The sequence below is a fragment of the Puma concolor genome, chromosome B4 (assembly GCF_028749965.1).
Source record: "Puma concolor isolate L17-30 chromosome B4, mPumCon1.1.hap2, whole genome shotgun sequence".
Classification (NCBI taxonomy): Eukaryota; Metazoa; Chordata; class Mammalia; order Carnivora; family Felidae; genus Puma; species Puma concolor.
Window position 1 is genome coordinate 101463140 of NC_141673.1, and position 14797 is coordinate 101477936.

Here is a 14797-nt window from a genome sequence, read left to right on the forward strand (position 1 = left end):
CCTTATTGTCCTGGCTAGGGATTGCAGTACTATGTTGAATATGGGTAGTAGAGCAGACATCTTTGCCCTATTTCTGATCTTAAGGGAAAGTATTCAGTCTGTCATTATTAAATAAAATGTTAGTTGTAAGATTTTTTTTAGATGATTTTTAAATGTTCTCTCAATTTAGTATACTTTTATTTTTCTCTTGAGACTTCACTGTTGACCCACAAAAGCTGTTGTTTTCAAGTATTTGGCGATTTTCCTGTTACATTTCTGTTATGGATTTCTGGCTTGATTCCATGTGGTCAGAGAACACACTGCACAATTTCAATTCTTTTAAATTTGTTGAGGTGTATTTTATTGGCTCAAATATGGACCATCTTGGTATATGTTCTGTGGACCTTTGAAAAAGATATGCATTCTGCTGCTGTAGGGTGGAGTGTTCTAAAAATGTCAATGAGATCCTGTTGATTGATGATGTTGCTGAGTTCTTCTATACCCCTGCTGATTTTCTGTGGAGCTGTTTTGTCAGTTGTTGGGAGAAGGGTGCTGAAGACTCCAACTACCGATGTGGATTTGTCTATTTCTCCTTTTGGTTCTACCAGAACTCCTTCACATATTTTGCAGATCTGCTGTTTGGTGCATACCAATTTAGGATTATTATGTCTTCTTGAGGAATTGACATTGCCATTATTATATAATGTTCTTCATTGACTCTAATAGTTTTATTGATCTGACATTGACTTTATCCAATATTAATATATTGATTCTTGCTTTCCTTTGCTTAATGCTTGCATGGCATACTCTTTCTCCATCCTGTTACAGTCAACTCGCCTGTGTCATTATTTTTTTAATTTTAAAAAGAGAAAGAGAGTGTGAGTGGGGGAGAGGGGAAGAGGAGAAAGAGAGAAGATCTTAAGCATGCTCCACACTGAGCATGGAGCCTGACACAGGGTTTGATCCCACGACCCTGGGATCATGACCTGAGCCAAACCAAGAGTCAGACGCTCAACTGACTAAGTCATCCAGGTGCCCCTGATGTGAATTTCCTATAGACAACATATTGTTGGGTTTTGCTTTTTAATCTACTGTGTCAACCAGTCAACCTGTTTTTTGATTAGTATATTTAGACCATTTACATTTAATGTAATTATTAAAAGTTAGGGCTTAAGTCTGCTTGTTCTGTTTTTTGTTTTCTTTTTCCTGTCTTCCTATGGGTTACTTAAACATCTTTTTTTTTTCCAACATTTATTTATTTTTGGGACAGAGAGAGACAGAGCATGAATGGGCGAGGGGCAGAGAGAGAGGGAGACACAGAATGTGAAACAGGCTCCAGGCTCTGAGCCATCAGCCCAGAGCCCGACGCGGGGCTCGAACTCACGGACCGCGAGATCGTGACCTGGCTGAAGTCGGACGCTTAACCGACTGCGCCACCCAGGCGCCCCAAACATCTTTTTTTTTTAAAGATTTATTTTTATTTAAGTAATCTCTACACCCAGCATGGGGCTTGAACTCTTGACCCTGAGATCAAGAGTCACATGCTCTTCTGACTTAGCCAGGCAGGCACCCCTTGAATGTCTTTCTGTAACACATTTTCTTAGAAAAGTTTTAGTTTTACAAAAATATTGTGAAAATGATAGACTTTCCATGTACTCTATACCTAATGTCTCCTATTATTGCCTTACGTTAGTATAGAACATTTGTTATAATACATCAATATCAACACATTTTTATTAACTAGCCCATACTCTACTCAGATTTCCTTAGTTTTTATCTAATGTCCCCTTTTCACCCCAAGATCCCATCTAGGAGACCATATTACATTCAGTTATCATATCTCCTTTGGCTCTCCTTGGCTGTAACAGTTTCTCAGACTTTCCTTGTTTTGGATGATCTTGACATTTTTTGAGGAGTACTGGTCAGTTATTTTATAAAATGTCCCTCTATTGGGGGGATTTGTCCAATGTTTCTCTCTCTCTTTTTTTTAAGTTTATTTATTTTGAGAGAGTGAGAGAGAGCATGGGAGGGGCAGAGAGAGGGAGAGAGAGAATCCCAAGCAGGCTCTGCACTGTCAGCACAGAGCCCTATGTGAGAAACACAAACTGTGAGATCATGATCATAGCTGAAATCAAGAGTCAGATGCCCAACCGACTGAGCCACCCAGGTGCCCCTCCAATGTTTTTCTCTTAGTTAGACTGGGTTTATGGGTTTGGGGGAGGAAGATCACAGAGATAAAGTTCCATTTTCATTACATGTCAAGGATACATACCATCCATGACTTACGACTGTCGATTTTGATCACCTGACTGAGGTAGCGTTCTTCAGGTTTCTCCACTGTAAAGTTATTCTTGCCCCCTTTTCCATACTATACTCTTTAGAAGTTAATAACTATGCACAGCTCACACTTAAAGAGTGAGGAGTTAGTGCTCCACATCCTTGAGAGCAGATTGTTTACATGAATTATTTAGAATTCTTCTACATGGGAGATTTGTCTCTTTCCCCCATTTATTTATTTATTCAATCAATTATTTTATCAGTATGGGCTCATAGGTATTTATTTTATACTTGAGGATGTAAACATTTTATTTATTTATTTATTTATTTTGAGAGAGAGAGAGAGAGAGAGAGTGAAGGAGAGGCAGAGAGAGGGGGAGTGAGAGAGGGAGAGAATCCCAAACAGGTTCTACAATGTCGTCACAGAGCCAGACGCAGGGCTCAAACTCATGAACTGTGAGATCATGACCTGAGCCAAAACCAAGAGTCAGATGCCTAATTGACTGAGCTACCCAGGAGCCCCTGGGATGTAAATATTTTTAAATATGTTTTAGAATCCATTTTAATTTATCTGTGGTAGTTTTGAGTGTATCTCTTTGTATACTTTTAGTGATTAATCTAGGTATTACATTATATGTATATATAACCTATCACTTAGTCTACTTGTGTTATAATTTTACCTTATGTCCCTTTACGTCTTTTTAACATCCCCATTTATAATTAGTTATCTTAAATATTTCTCCTACATACATTTAGAAACACATAGATAATGTTATAATTTTTGTTTCAAATGTCAAACATAACTTAGAAAACTCAAGAGGAAAAGGAAAGCCTAATATATTTATCCATATATTTGTTTACTTTGTTCTTTCTTCTTGATATTCTAAGATTCCTTCTTCATTATTTCCTTTCTGTTTAAAGAACTTCCTTGAGCCATTCTTTCACGATAGGTCTGCTGGCAACAAATTCTTAGTTTTCTTTCATCTGATAGCGTCCTGACTTCTTCATTCCTGAAGGATGGTATAGAATTCTGGGTTTACTGTTCTCTTCTTTTAGTATTTGAATAATATCACATCACTTCCTGTAGACTTGCATGGTTTCTGATGAGAACTCTGTTGCCATTTAAACTGTTACCCTGTAGGTAAGGGAGTCAATCTTCTCTGCTTGTTTTGAAGACTTTTTTTCTTTTGTCTTTAGTTTTCACAAATTTCATTGTGATGCGTTTTGATATGGAATTCCTTTGGTTAATCCTGATTAAGGTTTGCTCAGCTTCTTGAATCAATAGGCTAACATCTTATCAAATTTATGGCATTTTAAGCCATTACTTTTTTTCAGCCATTATTTTTTAAGTATTTTTTCAGTTCCATTTTCTTTTTCCTCTCATTCTGGGACTACACTGACACAAATATTAGATTTTTTGTTATAGTTCCACAGGTCCCTAGGCTTGGTTCATTTTTTTTTTTTTTTAAGTCTATTTTCTGTCACTCAGATTGCACAATTTCTGTTATTCTGTCTTGTAGTTCCCTGCTTCTTTCCTTTGTCCTTTTCATTTTTCTGTTGGATCTATCTGCTGATCTTTATACTTTGGTTATTATATTTTTCAGTTCAAAATTTCCATTTGTTCTTCCTTTATCTTTTATTTCTTTGCTGAGTCTTTCCATTTTGTTCATTTGTTTCAAGTATATTTGTAATTGCTTGCTGAAGGATTTTTTTTTTTATTGTGACTGTTTTAAAATCTTTGCCAGATAATTCTAATATTTTTGTCATCTCATTGTGTGGGCATGCATTGATTCTCTTTTTCATCCAGTTTGAGATATTACTGGTTCTTGGTATCATGAATGATTTTTTAAATAACTTTCTTTTTTTAAGTTGTTGGGGTTTTTTTTTAATCTATATACCCAACATGGGACTGGTACCTGTGACCCTCAGATCAAGAGTTACATTGTTCTCCAACTGAGCCAGCCAGGTGCCCCTGATGAATGATTTTTTATTGGAACCTAGGCATCTGAATGTTATGAGAATTTGGATCTTCTTTAAACCTTCTATTTTAACTGGCTTTCTTTGACATCACTCTGACAAGGGAAGAGCATGGTGCCACCTTACTGCTGCCAGGTGGAGATAGAAATCTGGGTTCCCCTCTCATCCTCTATTGCCACTAGAGGGGGGTGCTCCTTATCACTGGACAGGGTAGAAGTTCCAGCTCCCACAAGGTGTCCATCAACCCTGTGTTAGTGCCTTTGTTATTGCTGGGTGATGATGAAAGCCCTGACTCTCCACTAAACCTCTTCTGACAACCACCCAGCAAGGAGGGGTGCCTCATGACTGCGGGTGGACGTGGAAATCCAGGCTCCTTATGTGATCTTTACTGACAATGCAGGGGGGTTAGGACCCTTTCCACTGGCTGGTGCCTCATTACAGCCTCAAGAGGGTGGAAGTTTAGGCTCTTCACTCAGCTTTTTCTGGCATGGGAAAGGGTGGGGCCCTTCTTCTGGTGCTTGACAGGAGTAGAGCAGTTATTGTCTATTACTTTGTCTTGCTAGTTTGCTCCTTTCCTGGTCCTTTGGCTAGAGAGAGGAGGCTTTTGTTGATGCTTATTTTTGTCTGTGTCCGTTGAGGCTTCTAGGTTGCTGGCTTCTTTAGCTCCAAGACTGGGATATACAAAGCAAAAGAAAATTCCCCACCATGTTGATCCTTGGGCCCCTGGGTCCCTACCAGTCTGCCCTCTTCTCTACATGTTTCAGAGTCTTCTTATGTTAGATCTATAGGTAATGTCCAGGGTTTCCTGTTGTACTTAGTGTATTTAGCAAAAAGTATGTTACTAGGGACTGAATTGTGTTCCCCCCAAATTCAGATGTTGTAGCTCTAATACTCAATGTGATGGTATTTGGAGATGGGGCCTTTGAAAGGTAATTAGATTTAGATGAGGTCATGAAGATGGGGCCCTCATGATGGGATTTGTGCTAAGAGGAGACACCAGAGAGCTTGCTTCCTGTGTCTCTGCCATGTGAGGACACAGCAAGAAGCCACCCCCTGTAGGCCAGGAAGACAGTTCTCTCCAGAACCCAACTGTGTTGATGCCCTAATCTTGAACTTCCAGCCTACAGTACTGTGAAAACATAAATTTCCACTGTTTGATTACCTAGTTTATTATTTTGTTATATATTTTGTTATATATATTATATTTGTTTTATATTTTGTTATGGCAGCCTAAGCAGACTAATACATATGTCTACTCTATTTTCCTGAAAGCCCTAATTTTTTTAATTACCTGAATAACTTTCCACCATTGTACCATAGTTCAATTCTTTCCTCATTAATGGATATTCGGGTTGAATTTTATTCTTTCATGTTATAAGCAATGCTTATGACAACATTCTTGTGCAGAGATCATGAAATATTCACAATTTTATCTCTGCCAAGTAAATTTTACAGAGTAGCTAGTACTTCATGGAAGAGTTTATAATTTTGTATTTACTAAACATTGGCAGATGACTTTAAAAATTTTTTAATGTTTATTTTTGAGAGAGAGAGAGAGACAGAGTACAAGCAGAAAAGGGGCAGAGAGAGAAGGAAACGCAGAATCTGAAGCAGGCTCCAGGTTTTGAGCTGTCAGCACAGAGCCTGACGTGGAGCTCAAACTCATGAACTGTGAGATCATGACCTAAGCTGAAGTCGGATGCTTAACCAACAGAGCCACCCAGGCGCCCTGGCATATTACTTTTAAAAAATAGTCTAGGGGTGCCTGGGTGGCTCAGTTGGTTGAGTGTCCAACTCTTGATTTCGGCTCAGGTCATAATCTCATGGTTCATGAGTTTGAGCCCCATATCAGGCTCTGCACTGATAGTGTGGAGCCTGCTTGGGGTTCTCTCTCTCTGCCCCTCCCTTGTTCATGCACACCTGAGTGCTCTCTCTCTCTCAAAATAAATAAACTTAAAAAAATAGTCTAATAATTGATTGTCCCATCATTATAAAATGTTATGAGGAAGTAGGTTAAAAGCTATATACAGCATGATATCATCTATTTAATAATATATATATCATATTTTCCACACTAAACAAAGCCCAGTAGGAAATAAATAAAAATGTTAACAGAGGATATCTCTCAATGGTGGAAGTATGCATGCACTTGATTTGTTTCCTATTTATTTACTTATTTATTGGCCTCTGAGGAAAAGGGAATCTTCATCATTTATTCTTTTTTGCATTTGCCAAATAATACTTTTTAAATCTGGAGGGGAAAAAAACCAGCAACATCAATAAAACTTGGCTAAAGGAAGTAATATACTGAAAGGTGCAAATTAATATGTAGTCAAATCTTACAGCAGACACCATTTGAGAGAAAGTTGTATAACAGAAAGATATCTAAAGATCAAGCTGACCTGGCCCATCAATATTGCTTCTAGGAATTTATCTTGCAAAGACATTTGCATATATGCCCAGAGATGCAAGGTTTGATTCACTGTTTGTGATAGCAGTAAACTGAAAACAGCCTAAATGTGCAACAGTATGGGATTAGTCAAATAAATCATGGTCTAATTATGAAAAAGAATTATGCAGTCCCTGAAAATAAATGAGGTAGAAATATAGACAGATATATATATATATATATATATATATATATATATATATATACACATATACACAAACACACATATGAAAATAGAACAACCTTCAAAATATCTAATTTAAAAGAAAAAAAGCAAGGTTAGAAACACTATACAAATTCTTCTTTTGTTTTCCACTATATTATATCCCCGGCACCTAATGTAGAACATTACCTAATCCTTGTAGGCACTCAATATATACATACCCATATATACATACGCATATATGATGAATTTATTATTTTATGTAAGAAAAGAAGGAACGGTATACATATATGCATAGATCATCTCTTGAAGGAAACACAGAAACTGGTTAAAAGCTGCCTCTGGGGAAGGGAACTGAGAAATTGAGGATCAGGAGTAGGAAGGAGATTTATTGTCACATATTAAAAATGAGACAATAAGCCCAAAATGGAGTCACTTATGCTAATCCCCACATCAGCAAACCAAGACTCTCCTAGGAATGTAATCTTTAATTAGTGAGTCTGGAGCTACCTGGTCAGCACTAGTGAAGAAGTCTGCCTGATACACACTCTCTGTCCCCCTTAGGAAGGTGACCTTGCCTGAAACAAGAGTTCTTTGCTGATAAACTTCCTTTTTTCTGCCCTCTCTCTGCCTTTAAAGCCTTTCATTTTCTATAGCTCCTTGGAGCTCCTATCTATTTGCTGGATAGGACGCTGCCCAATCCATGAATCATTGAATAAAGGCAATTAGATCCTCAAATTTACTCAGTTGAATTTTGTTTTTTCATAGATTTGGAAGCAGTGGTGGGATAGAAGGAAACTTCTGACGGCTTCAGGGACAATGAGAAACACAGGCTTGGTACTTGTGAACCCTTTTGAATTCTCTGTATTTCTCACCATTTCCGAGAGCCATGGGTGAGTCCCTCTCAGCTCTGAGCTCTGCTCTCTTTGCATCAGGCTCCTGATCTAATTAACTTCCCAGTCCGTTCCTCATTTGTCCATAAACACTAGTTCCATGTTGGGAATTGCTGGTAATTTGGACCACAATTGACCATTTAATTGGAAACTCCAGCCCTTGATTCTACCTCTAGATTCCAAACTGGGAACTGCTGGCAATTTCGTCTGCAATTTCTCATTTACTTGGAATCCTTCCCTAGATTCCACTATGGCAACTGCTGTTTGGAATCAGCCCATGGTCCCCATTCTTTGGGGTTTTCTAGTACAATCCCTTCGCCAAACCCCAGTTTCACCTCAGGAGTTGCTGGTGGTGCACTCAGGGCCTTGTCTTAGCCAGGCCACAGTAACACCTCTTGCTTAAGGTTGGTATGTTAAGATGCACCTGTTTGTTTTGTTTTGTGTAGATAAAGGTTATTGTTAATGGAAATCCCAGAAGTAGCTGCAGAATTGATGAGCACGGGTTGAGCACTTAAAAGCTGTCAGAGGGGGCGCCTGGGTGGCTCGGTCGGTTGAGTGTCCAACTTTGGCTAAGGTCATGATTTCATGGCTCATGGGTTCAAGCCCGGCGCTGGGCTCTGTGCTGACAGCTCAGAGCCTGGAGCCTGCTTTATATTCTGGGTCTCCCTCTGTCTCTCTGCGTTCTCCCGCTCATGCTGTCTCTTAAAAATAAATAAACATTAAAAAAAAATTTTTTTTTAACTATAGTTACATGATCTTGGTAGACTAACTGGAATTATTGAACTGGTAAGGCTTTCTATGATATAACACAAATTCAGGACTTTGTGTGGATCGTTGGCATTGCTTCCTTCTAAATGAACACCCCTCTGTGAGTCTGGCTGTTCTACCTGTTGGCTGGCACATTGTTGAACAGCCTACACAAAGAGCATGGCTGAAAATCATGGTAGTCTTCTAGCAACCTGGACATTTTACATCCATAACATAGGAATTTGGGCTTTGAACTAGCTGTTGCTTTTTATGTATTTTTCTGTTCCTCTTCCCAGGCTGGATGTAGTAAATCTCTAGCCAAAAGCATGTTGATATTTTTGCAAACCCAGCCGGTCCTGATCTCTAAGGTGACACTGCTAGCAGGCAGCACGTGATCAGGAGAATGGCATCAACTCTTACCAAGTGTTCTAGGAAGAGTTAATATCTGTTCTTCCCAAACTATGCAAAAAATACAAGAGGAAGGAAAACTTCCAAATTCTTCTGAGGCCAGTATCACCCTGAAACCAGATAAAGACACCACAGAAAAGAGAACTACAAGCCAATATCACTCATGAATATAAATGCAAAAATCCTCGACAAAATATCAGCAAACTGAATCCAACAAGACACTAAAAAAATCGTACACCGCTATCAGATGGGATTTATTCCCAGGATGCAAGGGTGGCTTCAATATTTGTAAAACAGTTAACATCATACATCACATCAATAAGAAAAAGGATAAAAGCCATGTGATCATTTCAATAGATGCAGAAAAAGCATTTGACAAAGTACAACACCCATTCATGATAAAACACTTGTGCAAAGTAGGTCTTGAGGGAATATACCTCAACATAATAAAGGCCTATATGAAAAATTCACAACCAACATCCTACTCAATGGTGAAAAACTGAGACCTTTCCCCCTAAGATCAAGAACAAGACAAGGAGGATGTCCACTCTCACCACTTCAATTCAACATATTTGCTTAAATCACAGCAAATAGACAACATAAAGAAATAAAAGTCATCCAAATTGGTAAAGAAGAAGTAAAACTCTCTCTATATGCAGATAACATGATACTGTATATAGAAAACCTTAAAGACTCCACCAAAAAGCTAGTAGAACTGATAAATGCAGGGGCGCCTGGGTGGCTCAGTCGGTTAAGCGTCCGACTTCAGCCAGGTCACGATCTCGCGGTCCGTGAGTTTGAGCCCTGCATCAGGCTCTGGGCTGATGGCTCGGAGCCTGGAGCCTGCTTCCGATTCTGTGTCTCCCTCTCTCTCTGCCCCTCCCCCATTCATGCTCTGTCTCTCTCTGTCTCAAAAATAAATAAACGTTAAAAAAAAATAAAAAAAAAAAGAACTGATAAATGCATTCAGTAAAGTTGTAGATACAAAAGCAACGTACAGAAATCTGTTGCATTCCCATACACTAATAATAAAGCAGCAGAAGGTGAAATTAAGAAAACAATCCCAGGGGTACCTGGGTGGCTCAGTTGGTTAAATGTCCGACTTTTGATTTTGGCTCGGGTCATGATCTCACAGTTCGTGGGATCGAACCCCACGTCAGGCTGTGTGCTGACATCCCGGAGCCTGCTTGGGATTCTGTCTCTCCCTCTCTCTCAAGCCCTCCCCTACCCGATCTCTCACTCTTTCAAAATAAATATACACTAAAAAAAAGTTGTTTTTTTTTTTAAAGAAAGAAAACAATCCCATTTACAATGGCACCAAAACCAATAAAATATCATGGAATAAACTTAGCTAAAGAGGTGAAAGACCTGTATGTTGAAAGCTACAAAACACTGATGAAGGAAATTCAAGATGATGTAAAGAAATGGAAAAACATTCCACGCTCATGGGTTGGAAGAACAAATATTAAAATGTCGACACCAGGCACCTAGCTGGCTCAGTTGGGAAAGCATGCAACTCTTGATCTTGGGGTCATGAGGTCAAGCCCCACGTTGGGTATGAAATATTCCATAAAAATAAATAAATAAATTTACAAAAAAAATTTTTTTAAATGTCTATACTACCCAAAACAATCTACATATTTAACACAATCCCTATCAAAATACCAACAGCATTTTTCACAGAACTAGAACAAACAATCTTAAAATTTCTATGAAACCACAAAAAACCTGGAATAGCCAAAGGAACCTTGAAAAAGAAAAACAAACTGTAGATATCACAATTCCAGATTTCAAGTTATATTACAAAGCAGTAGTAATTAAAACAGTATGGTACTGGCATAAAAATAGACACATAGATCAATAGAATAGAACAGAAAACCCAGAAATAAACCCACAATTATATGGTCAATTAATCTTTGACAAAAGAGGAATGAATATCCAATGGGAAAAAGACAGTCTCTTCAATAAATGATGTTAGGAAAACTGAACAGCCACATGCAAAAAATGAAACTGGACCACTTTCTTTCACAAAAATAAACTCAAAATGGATTAAAGACCTAAATGGGAGACTTGAAACTATAAAAATCCTAGACAAGAACACAGGCAGTAATCTCTCTGACATCAGCCATAGCAACATTTTTCTACATAATCTCCTGGCACAAGGGAAATAAAAGCAAAAATAAACTATTGAGACTACATCAAAATAAAAAGTTTCTGCACAGTGAAGGAAACAATTAACAAAACTAAAAGGCAACCTACGGAATGGGAGAAGATGTTTGCAAATGACATATCTGGTTATATTTGGTCATATATGGTCATATATGGTCATATTTGGTTAGCATCCAAAATATAGAAAGAACCTATATAACTTAACACACAAAAACTAAATAATCCAATTTAAAACTGGGGAGAAGCAGGGCACCTGGGTGGCTCAGTCAATTAAGTGTCCTACTCTTTATTTTTTTTTAATTTTTGGAAGTTTATTTATTTATTTTGAGAGAGGGAGAGAGCACAGGGCAGGGGCATAGAGAGAGAGAGAAGAAAGGGAGAGAGAGAATCCCAAGCAGGCTCAGCACTGCCAGCATGGAGCCCAATGCAATGAATTCATGAACCGTGAGATCATGACCTGAGGCGAAACCAAAAGTCAGACACTTAACCGACTGAGCCACCCAGGCACCCCTAAGTGTCCGACTCTTGATCTCAGCTCAGGTCTTGGTCTCAGGGTCATGAGTTCAAGCCCTGCATTTGGCTCCATGCTGGACATGAAGCCTACTTTAAAATAAAAAATCGGGAGAAGATATGAACAGACATTTCTCTAAAGAAGAAGACATAGATGACCAGAATACAAATGAAAAGATGCTCAACATCACTCATCATCAAGGAAATGCAAATCAATGTGTATCAAAGCTATACAGTGTGACATCACCTCACACCCTGATGGAGTGTGAATGGCTAAATCAAACATCAAAAACACAGGAAACAAGTGTTGGTGAGGATGTGGAGAAAAAGGACCCCTCTTACAAACTAGTGAAGTGGTGGGAGTGCAAACTGGTGAAGTCACTGGAAAACAGCATGGAGGTTCCTCAAAAAATTAAAAATAGAACTACCCTACTATCCAGGAATCGCACTACTAGGTTATTTAGCCCCAAAATAGAACCCAGGGTGCCTGGCTGGCTCAGCTGGAAGAGCATGTGACTCTTGACCTTGGGTCATGAGTTTGAGCCTCATCTTGGGCATAGAGATTACTAAAAAAAATAAATAAAACTTTAAAGAAATGCAGGAACACTAATTCAAAGGGATACATGCACCTCTATGTTTATTGCAGCATTATTTACAATAGCCAATCTATGGAAACAGCCCAAGTGTCCATCAACAGATGAATGGATAAAGGAGAAATGGTATGAATATAATGGAATATCATTCGGCCATAAAAAAAATAAGGGGGGATGAAATCTTGCCATGTACAACAACATGGATGGAGCTAGAGAGTATTATGATGCTAAGTGCAATCAGTCAGTCAAAGACAAATACCATATGATTTCACTCATATGTGGAATTTAAGAAACAAAACAAACGAACAAAGAAAAAAAGAGGGAGAGAGAGAGAGAGAGAGAGAGAGAGAGAGAAGGAAACCAAGAAACAAGCTCTTAACTCTAGAGAAGAAACCAATGGCTACCAGCAGGGAGGTGCGTGGGGGGACAGGAGAAATAGGGGATGAGGATTAAAGAGCACACTTGTCATGATGGAAGAAAAAAGAGGTTTCAAAATTCCAAAACACCTTCATTAAAAGATTCGTTGCAAAAAGGCAAATGAGATCTCACAGTTCCTACAACTGAGCCCCGTGTTGGGGTCTGCACTGATAGCCTGGGATTCTCTCTCCCTTCCTCTCTCTCTGCCCCTCCCCCATTCATGCTCCCTCTTGCTGTCTCAAAGTCAATAAATTAACTTAAAAAAAAGGCAAATGAAAAATTAAAGACACAAGAGGTACCTAAAACAAAACACTGTAAGACTGATGTAACCCCTGCTGCTCCCCTCTATCCTTCTTTATTTGAGTACTTAATGCTAGTAATCCCCCACCTGAATTGTCTTGCCCCTCTGAAGAGACTACAAGACTGTAAACAAAAGTCAGCCAAGGGGACACCTGGGTGGCTCAGTCAAGCCCCTAGCTCTTGATTTCGGCTCAGGTCATGATCTCATGGTTTGTGGAATCGCAAGCTGAGCCTCAGCCTGGAGTCTGGCTCCGTGCTGACAGTGAGGAACCTGCTTGACATTCTCATGCCCGCCCCCCCCCCATCCCCCGGTCTTGTGCTTGTGCCTTCTCTCTCTCTCTCTCTCTCTCTCTCTCCCTCTCAAAATAAATAAATAAAACATTAAGGGCACCTGGGTGGCTCAGTTGGTTAAGCTCAGGTCATGATCTCACAGTCCATGGGTTGTGGCCCACGTTGGGCTCTGTGCTGACAGCTCAGAGCCTGGATGGAGCCTGCTTAGGGTTCTGTGTCTCCTTCTCTCTCTGCCCCTCCCCTGCTCATGCTCTGTCAACTCTCTGTCTCTCAAAAATAAATAAATAAACATTAAAAATATTAAATAAATAAATAAAACATTTTAAAGCTTTTTTTATAAGTTTATTTATTTATTTTGAGAGAGAGAGACAGACAGAGGGCAAGCAGGGGAGGGGCCGAGTGAGAGAAAGACACAGAATTTGAAGCAGGCTCCAGGCTCCAAGCTGTCAGCACAGAGCCCGACATGGGGCTCTAACCCACAAACTGTGAGATCATGACCTGAGCCGAAGTCAGCTGCTCAACCAACTGAGCCACCCAGGCGTCCCAATAAATAAAACATTTTTTAAAAAGTCTGCCAAATGAGTGATCTTAGAGACGCCCCCACACTATCCTCACAAGAGGCTCCTGTCTGGACCCCTCCCAGAGTTGATGAAACTCTATGGGACTTTTCTGGTAAACTGCTATGTTATTCCCTTCAACAGCCAAGGGAAAACTAAATTAAAACTAATGGAGAAATTGTGGTAGATACCAGAGCTACAGATGGGATCCTGGAAAACCTGGCAGAGTCAGCTAAAGATAAGGATTCCTACCAGGGTCAGCTGTTCTGTATCTCTGACTGTAGTACCAAGTAGAGACAGGAAAATAAAATATCTTTTGCACCCTCTTTGGGGCCACCTCTTGCGTCTAAGGGGTTGTTCAATACTGCCAAGAATATTTACTGTTTGTCCTAGCTGAACACTGGTAAGATGTTTAAAAGGGTTCCTTTTAAGTTTTTCTCTCCTTTGCGCTAAAATACAACTTTGTGCCCAGAGTGGGTGGGGGAACAACTTGAAGACAATGTAATTAGATGGCCACAGAGGCTTCTTGCTATCATTTAAGTTACAACCCAATTCCTTGGGGGAATTGAAAGCATCTGCCCTTACCTTCTCTAGAAATAGTTCAAATTCCACCTCTTTTACCCATCCCCAAACCTCCCCTATTTATCTCGAAAGGCTTGTAGGAACTGCAAAAACGTGGGGCCTTAGAAAACAAAAATTCTTCTTAGGGGAACTTGCCTTCTTTCCCTGTGCCTTTTCGATGTAAGCCTTGTACCTTATCTACAAACTTAAGGCAGGTAATTCTTATCTATAAAAGGGAGAGAAAGGTTATTTGGGACTTGGGCAAACGTCAAACTATTGTATTTGCCACTAATGTGAATAAAAAGCATTAGCCATCTGACCAGGTGATCCTCACTTTTTCCAGCTGTTCTTTTATAAGCTAGTAAGTTTTGTATTATCATACCTGTCTCATGGTAGTAATTTTAAAATGAAAACTATGAGGTTTCTGTGTCTGTCTGTATGTTTACATCTGTCTGTATGTATATACATGTTATATATAGATGTGTGGTATTTTCTACCTCCAGAGG

At 39.3% G+C, this 14797-nt stretch overlaps 1 protein-coding gene and 1 pseudogene across 2 annotated transcripts in view; both read right to left on the reverse strand.

Annotated features, from left to right (window-relative positions):
- CD4 (CD4 molecule) overlaps positions 1 to 14797 on the reverse strand; it is a 44292-nt gene that overhangs the window by 13513 nt on the left and 15982 nt on the right. The gene's annotated exons all lie outside the window — the stretch shown is intronic.
- On the reverse strand, positions 7074 to 9837 carry LOC147579364 (small ribosomal subunit protein eS27-like pseudogene; annotated as a pseudogene).